Genomic DNA, 13,156 nt, shown 5'->3' on the forward strand with positions numbered 1-13,156 from the left:
ATATTTATTTGTATATAATTTTTACCTTGTGAATTTATTGCAAGGAACTAGGCAAAATTGATTTCCGCCTGTTTATCAAAAACATGTCCTCTTGAAAATATTTTGAGGTCTGGCCTGCTCACTGAGCAGATTTTTAAAGAGCCGCGGTATTTTGACCGTGCATAGGTAGCATAATCATTAGTCTCTTAATTAGTGGCTGGAATGAATGGCTTGACGAGAAATCAACTGTCTCTAAATAAATTTTTGAATTTAACTTTTGAGTCAAAAGCTTAAATTTTTCTTTAGGATGAGAAGACCCTATAGAGCTTAACATTTTATTTTTATTTAGTTTTTTGTTTGTCTTTCTATATTTAATGATGATGTTTTGTTGGGGTGACATGAAGAATAAATAAACTCTTCATTATTATATCATTTATTTATATTTGTTGTTTTGATCCATAATTTATGATCATAAGATTAAGTTACCTTAGGGATAACAGCGTAATTGTTTTTGAGAGCTCATATCGACAAAGCAGATTGCGACCTCGATGTTGGATTAAGAAAAATTTTGGGTGCAGTAGCCCAGTGATTAGGTCTGTTCGACCTTTAAATTCTTACATGATCTGAGTTCAGACCGGCGTGGGCCAGGTCGGTTTCTATCCTAAGATTATTGATTCATATTAGTACGAAAGGACCATATGGTTAAAATATTTTTTATTTTATTGATTAATATTAATTAAATTACTATTTTGACAGATTAATATGTTGAATTTAGAATTCATTTATGTAGATTTTTTCTACAAATAGTATTGATACTTTATGATTTATTTATGTTTATTTTGAATTTTCTTTTATTAGTTATTTGTGTTTTAATTAGTGTTGCTTTCTTAACTTTATTAGAGCGTAAGGTTTTAGGTTACATCCAAATTCGAAAGGGCCCAAATAAAGTAGGTTTTGTAGGAATTCCTCAGCTCTTTAGTGATGCTATTAAGTTAATTTGTAAGGAGCAGCCAATTCCTATTATATCTAATTATTTACTTTATTATTTTTCTCCTGTTTTAAATTTAATAATTTCCTTGGCTGTTTGAGTAATTTTCCCTTACTCTACTTATATGTGTTCTTTTTCTTATGGATTTTTGTTTTTTTTATGTTGTACTAGATTAGGTGTTTATACTGTTATACTTGCTGGTTGGTCTTCTAATTAAAATTATTCTTTATTAGGTTCTCTTCGTTCTGTTGCTCAAACAATTTCATATGAAGTTAGTTTGGCTTTAATTTTATTATCTTTAATTATTTTAATTGGTAGTTTTAACATGTTTGATTTTATAAATTACCAGCTTTATTGTTGATTTATTACTATTTCTTTTCCTTTAGCTTTAGCTTGTTTTGCTTCTTGTTTAGCTGAAACTAACCGTACTCCTTTTGACTTTGCCGAAGGTGAATCAGAGTTAGTTTCAGGTTTTCATATTGAATATGGTGCAGGTGGTTTTACTTTAATTTTTTTAGCTGAGTATACTAGAATTGTTTTTATAAGAATATTATTAGCTTTAATTTTTTTAGGTGGTGATTTTTATTCTTTTATATTTTTTATTAAGCTTGCTGTAATGTCCTTTGGGTTTATTTGATTTCGGGGAACATTACCACGTTTTCGTTATGATAAGTTAATATACTTAGCTTGAAAAAGTTTTTTGCCTTTATCTTTAAATTTTTTTATTTTCTTTGTCGGTTTAAAGATTTTATTTATGTCATTTATATAGTGAAATTTTTTAAGAAAAGTTAATAGAAGAGTTAAACTTCTAGTTTTATGTTTTCAAAACATATGCTTTTCTCAAGCTAATTAACTTATTATTCCTTAATTATTTTATCTCATGCGTTTGCAATATGTACATTAATTAAGAAGTATGTAAAGTAGATAATTGTTAAGATTTGTCCTGTTATAATGTAATGTTCTTCAACAGGTCGTTTACCAATTCATGTTAATAAGCATACAACTACTATAATTCAGAATAAAATTTGATTAATAGGATAGAATTGAATACCTCGAAATGGTGTTTTATTATAAAATGGTAAAATTATTAAGATTCTAATTGATAAGAATAGTGCAATAACACCCCCTAGCTTATTAGGGATTGATCGTAGAATTGCATATGCAAATAAGAAATATAATTCTGGTTGGATATGGACGGGAGTTACTAATGGGTTTGCAGGTACAAAATTATCTGGATCCCCTAGAAGGTAAGGATTAATCAAGCATAATATAATTAATAATGATGTTATTCATACAAATGTAATAGAGTCCTTGAAAGTAAAGTATGGGTGAAACGGGATTATTTCAATATCTCCATTTAGTCCTAAAGGGTTATTAGACCCTGTTTGGTGGAGGAAAAATAAATGAATTGCTGCCATGGCAGCAATAATAAACGGTAGTACAAAATGGAATGTAAAGAATCGGTTTAATGTTGCATTATCAACAGCAAACCCTCCTCATACCCATTGAACTAAATCTGTTCCTAAATATGGAATTGCTGATAATAAATTAGTAATTACTGTCGCACCTCAGAATGATATTTGACCTCAAGGTAAAACGTATCCTATAAATGCGGTTGCTATAACTAAGAATAGAATTACTGTATCAATTATTCAGGTGTGCATGTATATGTAGGATCCGTAGTAAATTCCTCGTCCTACATGTAAATAAATACAAATAAAAAAGATAGAAGCTCCATTTGCGTGTAAGGTTCGAATAATTCAACCATTATTTACGTCTCGGCAGATGTGAACTACACTACTAAACGCTATTTCAATATTTGATGTATAATGTATAGCTAAAAATAGTCCGGTTACAATTTGAATTACTAAACATAGTCCTAGTAGGGACCCAAAATTTCATCAAAATGAAATATTTGTTGGTGCAGGTAAATCAACTAAAGAGTTATTAATGATTTTAATTAAAGGATGTCTTAATCGTAAGGGTTTATACATTAGTAAATTATCTTATTTTACGAATAGGCCCCTGGTTAATATTGGTGATTTTAAGAACTGCTAATAGTGCCAAAAATAAATAAATTATTATTATTATTGTAATAATAAATGTTGGTCTATTATATAGTTTTTCTAAAGATATTGTTATTTCTTGATAATTGATTGAGTTATCAATATTTATAGTTTCAGTATTTTTGAAAAAGTCTATAAATATTGTTATATCTAGAATAATTAATATTGATATAATAAATACTCATATAGTTAAGGTAATAATTATCGTAATTGATTTAGGTTGAAATATTTCGTTTGATGCAATTCTCGTAATATAAATAAATAGAACTAATATACCACCAAGAAACGTTAAAAATAAAATATATGATAATCAATATCTTTCCATTATTGTTCCTGTTATTAGCCCGACTAAAAAAGTTTGTAGGATAATGAAAAGCATTATTGATATTAGGTGTCTTAATTTAATAAAATTAATATTTATTACGTTTGATAGTGATATAATTATTTCCGGTTTACAAGACCGGCGTTTTTTTTAAACTATTAAAACAAATGTTTATATTCTCTGTCTTTACTTCTTTATTGATTTATTTTGCTGGTGTTTATGTTTTTTCCTCTAAACGTAAGCATTTATTAATGGTTCTTTTGAGATTAGAATATATTGTTCTTTCTTTATTTTTATTAATTATTGTTTTTCTTATTGAGTTTGGTTATGATTATTTTTTTTCCTATTATTTTTTTTGTTTTTTTCTGTTTGTGATGGTGCTTTAGGTCTTTCTATTTTAGTTTCCATTGTATATAGTAGTTAACTATAACATTTGGGTTGCATTCAAAAAGTATAGATATAATCAAACAACCTTAAATAGAATAAGAAGCGAAATATTGCAGTCAGTTTCGACCTGGGAGGTTGGTAAATAAAATACCCTTATTCTTATTAATTGAAGCCAAAAAGAGGCGTATTACTGTTAATAACATAATTGAACTATAATGTTCCAATTAAGAAAATGTAAAGTCAATATGAAAGCTGCTACCTTTTTATATTAGAGGCTAAATTCCGTTAACATTTCTAAAATTTATATAGTTTAAATAAAACATTACATTTTCACTGTAAAAATAGTATATGTATATTTATAAATACCTAAAAGTAAAAATACTTCCTTAACATCTTCAGTGTTACGCTCTAATCATAAGCTATTTAAGTAAACGAAAAATAATACCACCAAAATAAACGTTCAAAAAATAAAAGTTAAAAGATAAATCTTAAAATCAGAATCATATCAACCTTGTATATAACCAATTAAATAAATAAATAGTCTATATAAACCTTGACCACCAAATAATATACCCCAACCATAATCAAATGATTTAGATAAATAATAACCCAATTTTAAAGGAATATATCTAATAAACTTAGAGGTATAAACCACATAGAACCAGCAAATCTGACAAAAGAAAGTATACTTAAAGAAAATAAATTTTGAGAAAAATCAAAATTAGAAATAAGATAACCTAAATAAGCACCCAAAACAACTACAGTAATAGTTACAAACTTTAAATAATAGGGCAAAGCAATAACATGAGGAATAGGAAAAATTAATCAAGACAAAAGACTGCCACCAAAAACAGCAACAAATAATAAACCTATTATACCAAACGAAATATAATAACCCTTATCATCAAAAGAAAATCTAGAATAAAAATTATTATCACCAGACATTGAATAATAAAAAAGACGAAAAGAATAAGAAGCAGTTAAGCCAGTAGAAAAGAAATAAAGAAAAAAATTAAACAATTAATTCATCTTAAACAAACCATTTCAAGAATTAAATCCTTTGAATAAAAACCAGCTAAAAATGGTATACCACACAAAGACAAACTATAAACATTAAAACAAACTGAAGTTAAAGGCATAAAATTAACAATAGAACCTATAAAACGAATGTCCTGAGAATCCTTTAAATTATGAATTATTGAACCTGCACACATAAACAATAAAGTCTTAAATAAAACATGAGCTAATAAATGAAAAAATGCAAGTTTGGGGTAACCCATTGCCAAAATTCTTATTATTAAACCAAGTTGTCTTAAAGTAGAAAGAGCAATAATTTTCTTCAAATCAAATTCAAAATTCGCTCCTAAACCAGCCATAAATATAGTTATACAACCAATTGAAAGCAAAAATCATCCACAATTATAAGTATCTAATATTGGTCTGAAATGAATTAATAAATAAACCCCAGCAGTAACAAGAGTAGAAGAATGAACCAAAGCAGAAACAGGAGTAGGAGCAGCTATAGCAGCAGGAAGCCAAGAAGGAAAGGGAATTTGAGCTCTTATAGTTATAGCTGCTAAAACAATTAATATAGTAATAAGCTTTATTTCAAAAGAATTAGAAATAAAATCGTAATAATAAATGTAATTTCAACCACCAAAATTTAATATTCAAGCAATAGAAATTAAAATAGCAACATCACCAATATGATTAGAAAGTGCAGTTAATGTACCCGCACTATAAGATTTCATATTTTGGTAATAAATAACTAAACAATAAGAAACTAAACCTAAACCATCCCATCCTAATAAAATTCTAATCAAATTAGGACTAATAATTAAAAAACCTATAGAAAGAATAAATATTAAAACAATAATAATAAAACGATTTATATTTTTTTCTCCCGATATATAGTCCTCTCTATAATAAATAACCAAAGAAGAAATATACATAAGAAAAGACATAAAACTAAGAGACATTCAATCCAAAATTAAAGTCATAACAACCATAGAGCCATTTAAATTAAAAAGTTCTCATTCAACAAAAACTGTATAATCAATTATTAAATAATAAATGTCCAAAATAAAAATTACAGTTCTAGAAAAAAATAAAGAAAAAAACTCAAAGAACAAATAGAAAACAAATTCACAGCCTAAGATGAAAACATTCATATCATTGATTCCACAAAACAACATTTTTAATTAAAATACTTAAGCAACCTAAACAAAAAAATGCTCCCCCTTTAAACAAAGAATATTTAAAGGTAATCAATGTAAAAGTAAAAGATGATATTCACGAAAATAACCAAGAGAACAAGTATAAACACCAGAATAATAATTACCATGTTGAGAATAAGAATACATGTATAAAGTATAAACAGCTCTAAAAAAAGACAAAAAAATTAAAGCAAAAAATCTAAAAGAAGATCAAGACATAATTCTATTTAAAAATCTAAGTTCACCTACCAAATTTAAAGAAGGAGGAGCAGCTATGTTAGAAGAGCTCAAAAGGAATCATCATAAAGCCATTCTTGGTATCAAATTAATTATACCCTTGTTAATTAATAATCTTCGTCTACCTAAACGCTCATAAATAATATTAGATAAACAAAATAAACCAGAAGAACACAAACCATGACCAACCATTAAAGAAAGAGAACCTATACAACCCCATCAATTCATAGTCATCAATCCTCCAATAACTATTCTTATGTGAGCAACAGAAGAATATGCAATTAAAGACTTTAAATCAACCTGACAAAAACAAATAAATCTACCAATAACCCCACCAGATAAGCCTAAAGACAAACAAAAATAATTAAACTTTAAACCCAAATAAGAAATAACCTTCATAACACGAAAAATACCATAACCACCTAACTTTAATAAAACACCAGCAAGAATCATTCTACCTGAAATAGGGGCCTCAACATGAGCCTTAGGAAGCCATAAATGAACCAAAAATATGGGCATCTTAACTAAAAAGGCAAGAAATATAAAATAATAAGAACCAAAATCAACCAATAAAGGAAAATACAAAGTATTAGAAAAATCATAAACCCTAAATAAAACTAATAATAAAGGCAATCTAGCAACCAGAGTATAAAAAATTAAATGAACACCAGCCTGTAAACGTTCAGGTTGATAACCACAACCTAAAATGAAAAGTAAAGCAGGAACTAATCTAGCCTCAAAAAATATATAAAAAGAAAGAAGACTCAATCTAGCAAAAGAACAATAAAGCATAATCATTAAAATTAAGACTATAAAGACAAAGAAATTAGAATGATAAGAACTTAAATACACTGAACCTCTAGCAGTAATTATTAAAGAACAAATTCAAAAACTAAGCAAAATCAAACTAAAAGAAAAATAATCAATACCAAAATAATATCTAATCATATTCAAATCTGCATATGAATAAACACAAACCATAAAAACAAAACTAGACATAAACATTAAAGAATGAACCAATCATCAACAATTATTAACCAAACAAAGAGGGATCAAAAAAATAGTTATAAATAAATACTTTAACATAAAGATAGACCAAAAGAATTAAAAAAATCATTCCCATGAGAACGAATTATTGAAACTAAAATAGAAAGACCTAAAGCATGTTCACAAACAGAAAAAACCAAAAAATTAACAGGAAAAAAAAATCATAATCAAACTCAATAAGAAAAACAATAATTAATATAAATAAAGAAAGAACAATATATTCTAATCTCAAAAGAACCATTAATAAATGCTTACGTTTAGAGGAAAAAACATAAACACCAGCAAAATAAATCAATAAAGAACTAAAGACAGAGAATATAAACATTAGTTTTAATAGTTTAAAAAAAACGCCGGTCTTGTAAACCGGAAATAAGTTCAGCCCCCACTTTTAAAACTTCAGAGGTGGAAAAGCTTTCCATCATCGGTCCCCAAAACCGATATTTTAATAAACTAACCCCTGAAATGATCAAAGTAATAATTATATCACTATCAAACGTAATAAATATTAATTTTATTAAATTAAGACACCCAATATCAATAATGCTTTTCATTATCCTACAAACTTTTTTAGTCGGCCTAATAACAGGAACAATAATGGAAAGATATTGATTATCATATATTTTATTTTTAACGTTTCTTGGTGGTATATTAGTTCTATTTATTTATATTACGAGAATTGCATCAAACGAAATATTTAAACCTAAATCAATTACGATAATTATTACCTTAACTATATGAGTATTTATTATATCAATATTAATTATTCTAGATATAACAATATTTATAGACTTTTTCAAAAATACTGAAACTATAAATATTGATAATTCAATCAATTATCAAGAAATAACAATATCTTTAGAAAAACTATATAATAGACCAACATTTATTATTACAATAATAATAATAATTTATTTATTTTTGGCACTATTAGCAGTTCTTAAAATCACCAATATTAACCAGGGGCCTATTCGTAAAATAAGATAATTTACTAATGAATAAACCCTTACGATTAAGACATCCTTTAATTAAAATCATTAATAACTCTTTAGTTGATTTACCTGCACCAACAAATATTTTATTTTGATGCAATTTTGGGTCCCTACTAGGACTATGTTTAGTAATTCAAATTGTAACCGGACTATTTTTAGCTGTACATTATACATCAGATATTGAAATAGCGTTTTGTAGTGTAGTTCACTTCTGCCAAGACGTAAATAATGGTTGAATTATTCGAACCTTACACGCAAATGGAGCTTCTATCTTTTTTATTTGTATTTATTTACATGTAGGACGAGGAATTTACTACGGATCCTTCATATACATGCACACCTGAATAATTGGTACAGTAATTCTATTCTTAGATATAGCAACCGCATTTATAGGATACGTTTTACCTTGAGGTCAAATATCATTCTGAGGTGCGACAGTAATTACTAATTTATTATCAGCAATTCCATATTTAGGAACAGATTTAGTTCAATGGGTATGAGGAGGGTTTGCTGTTGATAATGAAACATTAAACCGATTCTTTACATTCCATTTTGTACTACCGTTTATTATTGCTGCCATGGCAGCAATTCATTTATTTTTCCTCCACCAAACAGGGTCTAATAACCCTTTAGGACTAAATGGAGATATTGAAAAAATCCCGTTTCACCCATACTTTACTTTCAAGGACTCTATTACATTTGTATGAATAACATCATTTTTAATTATATTATGCTTGATTAATCCTTACCTTCTAGGGGATCCAGATAATTTTGTACCTGCTAACCGATTAGTAACTCCCGTCCATATCCAACCAGAATGATATTTCTTATTTGCATATGCAATTCTACGATCAATCCCTAATAAGCTAGGGGGTGTTATTGTACTATTCTTATCAATTAGAATCTTAATAATTTTACCATTTTATAATAAAACACCATTTCGAGGTATTCAATTCTATCCTATTAATCAAATTTTATTCTGAATTATAGTAGTTGTATGCTTATTAACATGAATTGGTAAACGACCTGTTGAAGAACATTACATTATAACAGGACAAATCTTAACAATTATCTACTTTACATACTTCTTAATTAATGTACATATTGCAAATGCATGAGATAAAATAATTAAGGAATAATAAGTTAATTAGCTTAGGAAAAGCATATGTTTTGAAAACATAAAACTAGAAGTTTAACTCTTCTATTAACTTTTCTTAAAAAATGTCACTACATAAATGACATAAATAAAATCTTTAAACCGACAAAGAAAATAAAAAAATTTAAAGATAAAGGCAAAAAACTTTTTCAAGCTAAGTATATTAACTTATCATAACGAAAACGTGGTAATGTTCCCCGAAATCAAATAAACCCAAAGGACATTACAGCAAGCTTAATAAAAAATATAAAAGAATAAAAATCACCACCTAAAAAAATTAAAGCTAATAATATTCTTATAAAAACAATTCTAGTATACTCAGCTAAAAAAATTAAAGTAAAACCACCTGCACCATATTCAATATGAAAACCTGAAACTAACTCTGATTCACCTTCGGCAAAGTCAAAAGGAGTACGGTTAGTTTCAGCTAAACAAGAAGCAAAACAAGCTAAAGCTAAAGGAAAAGAAATAGTAATAAATCAACAATAAAGCTGGTAATTTATAAAATCAAACATGTTAAAACTACCAATTAAAATAATTAAAGATAATAAAATTAAAGCCAAACTAACTTCATATGAAATTGTTTGAGCAACAGAACGAAGAGAACCTAATAAAGAATAATTTTAATTAGAAGACCAACCAGCAAGTATAACAGTATAAACACCTAATCTAGTACAACATAAAAAAACAAAAATCCATAAGAAAAAGAACACATATAAGTCAAGTAAGGGAAAATTACTCAAACAGCCAAGGAAATTATTAAATTTAAAACAGGAGAAAAATAATAAAGTAAATAATTAGATATAATAGGAATTGGCTGCTCCTTACAAATTAACTTAATAGCATCACTAAAGAGCTGAGGAATTCCTACAAAACCTACTTTATTTGGGCCCTTTCGAATTTGGATGTAACCTAAAACCTTACGCTCTAATAAAGTTAAGAAAGCAACACTAATTAAAACACAAATAACTAATAAAAGAAAATTCAAAATAAACATAAATAAATCATAAAGTATCAATACTATTTGTAGAAAAAATCTACATAAATGAATTCTAAATTCAACATATTAATCTGTCAAAATAGTAATTTAATTAATATTAATCAATAAAATAAAAAATATTTTAACCATATGGTCCTTTCGTACTAATATGAATCAATAATCTTAGGATAGAAACCGACCTGGCTCACGCCGGTCTGAACTCAGATCATGTAAGAATTTAAAGGTCGAACAGACCTAATCACTGGGCTACTGCACCCAAAATTTTTCTTAATCCAACATCGAGGTCGCAATCTGCTTTGTCGATATGAGCTCTCAAAAACAATTACGCTGTTATCCCTAAGGTAACTTAATCTTATGATCATAAATTATGGATCAAAACAACAAATATAAATAAATGATATAATAATGAAGAGTTTATTTATTCTTCATGTCACCCCAACAAAACATCATCATTAAATATAGAAAGACAAACAAAAAACTATATAAAAATAAAATGTTAAGCTCTATAGGGTCTTCTCATCCTAAAGAAAAATTTAAGCTTTTGACTCAAAAGTTAAATTCAAAAATTTATTTAGAGACAGTTGATTTCTCGTCAAGCCATTCATTCCAGCCACTAATTAAGAGACTAATGATTATGCTACCTATGCACGGTCAAAATACCGCGGCTCTTTAAAAATCTGCTCAGTGAGCAGGCCAGACCTCAAAGTATTTTCAAGAGGACATGTTTTTGATAAACAGGCGGAACTCAATTTTGCCTAGTTCCTTGTAATAAATTCACAAGGTAAAAATTATATACAAATAAATATACTAATTCTATCATTATTACAAAAATTTTAAAATTAAATAAATAATCTTAATAAAAAACCTAAAATAATTATAAAATCAAAATAAAAAATCATGAACTAAAACGTAATCTTAAAGATAGCTGGTTTAAAGCTTACTATTATATTTTATAAAACAAATTATAGGTTATTAACTACAAAGCTTATCCCTTAAAGAATAAATAAGTTAATATTTGTACTTAAAAAATTAAATAAAAACAATTAACTTCAAAAAAGTAAATTTTTTCTTAAGAAACTAGATATCTTGGGAAACGATTAACATCTCATTTCTATAAATAATTTAAAAATAATTATGATACATTAACTATAAATTATTTATAAATCAACCCAAATCGAGACAAGTAAAATAAATACTAAAATTTTGATAAACCCTGATACAAAATGTACAATAAATAAAATCTACTTTTAAAAATTTAAAATAATATTTCATAAAACAATTACATTACCAATAAACTATAATCTAAAAAATCAATTCTACAAAATATACTAAGACAAAATTCGACAAAATTATTTTTATTAAATAATTAAATAAACAAAAAATAAATATAATAAAATAAGTAATCAAGATATCCTGATTTGCACAGAAAAATTTTCAGTGTAAATGAAACACTTTACTAATAAGTTATATCTTGAAACTCTTACTAGATACACTTTCCAGTATATCTACTATGTTACGACTTATCTCATCTAAATTGAAGCTAAATTAAAACAATAAAATAAAATAATCAATAATGAGAGCGACGGGCGATGTGTACACACCTCAGAGCCAATATCAGTTAAATTAAATAAATTAAATTACTATCAAATCCTCTTTCATTAACAGTATTTCACCATAAAATCCGTTATAAACAAAAATCTATTGTAACCCACCTCCTCTTAACTATAAGCTGCACCTTGACCTCAAATATTTTATAATTATAAATCTTGAGAATTATAACTCTAAATAGATTCTCTGATAACGGAGATATACAAACAAATAAATCAAGTAGAGTAAATCATGTATTATCAATCACGGGGTAGGTTCCTCTGATTGGAATGAGATACTGCCAAATTCTTTGGGTTTAAAGACCTTAACTAATAGTACCCTGGTAAATATAATTAACATTTAAAATAATAGGGTATCTAATCCTAGTTTATTATTTAAATTTCACAGATTCATAAAAAGAGCTATAAATAAATTTTAACATTTCACCTTACAAATTTATATTTTAACCCTAAAAATATAAACAACTGTTTTAACCAATAATATTCACTTGTATCAATCGTATAACCACGGCTGCTGGCACGAATTATGCCGATACTAAATCAATTGCTAAATCCAAAATCACTTGATAATTAAATCAAATTACTGCAAAATAGAACATTTAGTTTAACAAGACTTACATATAATACAAAGAAAAAGTGAATAAATAAGCAAGAATAAAACTTTTGGAAACAAAAAAAAATTCAAAAATTTTAAAAATTAAAAAAAATAAAATATTCAAATATTTAAAGAAAAAAAAGAAAAAAAAATACAAATAGTGACGAAAAAAAAGAAACGCGCCCTCGAATGACCACAACAACTTCTCTATTATATATAAATAAAGATTAATATGGAACATTTATTGGTATACATGTTTGCCTTAAATAAAGCATGAGCTAATAAATGAAAAAATGCAAGTTTGGGGTAACCCATAGCCAAAATTCTTATTATTAAACCAAGTTGCCAAGTTGTCTTGAAGTAGAGAGAGCAATAATTTGCTTCAAATCAAATTCAAAATTCTCCCCTAAACCAGCCATAAATATAGTTATACAACCAATTAAAAGCAAAAATCAACTACAATTATAAGTATCTAATATTGGTCTGAAACGAATTAATAAATAAACCCCAGCAGTAACAAGAGTAGAAGAATGAACCAAAGCACAAGCAGGAGTAGGAGCAGCTATA

Source organism: Schistocerca cancellata, unplaced genomic scaffold, assembly GCF_023864275.1.
Source record: "Schistocerca cancellata isolate TAMUIC-IGC-003103 unplaced genomic scaffold, iqSchCanc2.1 HiC_scaffold_818, whole genome shotgun sequence".
NCBI lineage: Eukaryota > Metazoa > Arthropoda > Insecta > Orthoptera > Acrididae > Schistocerca > Schistocerca cancellata.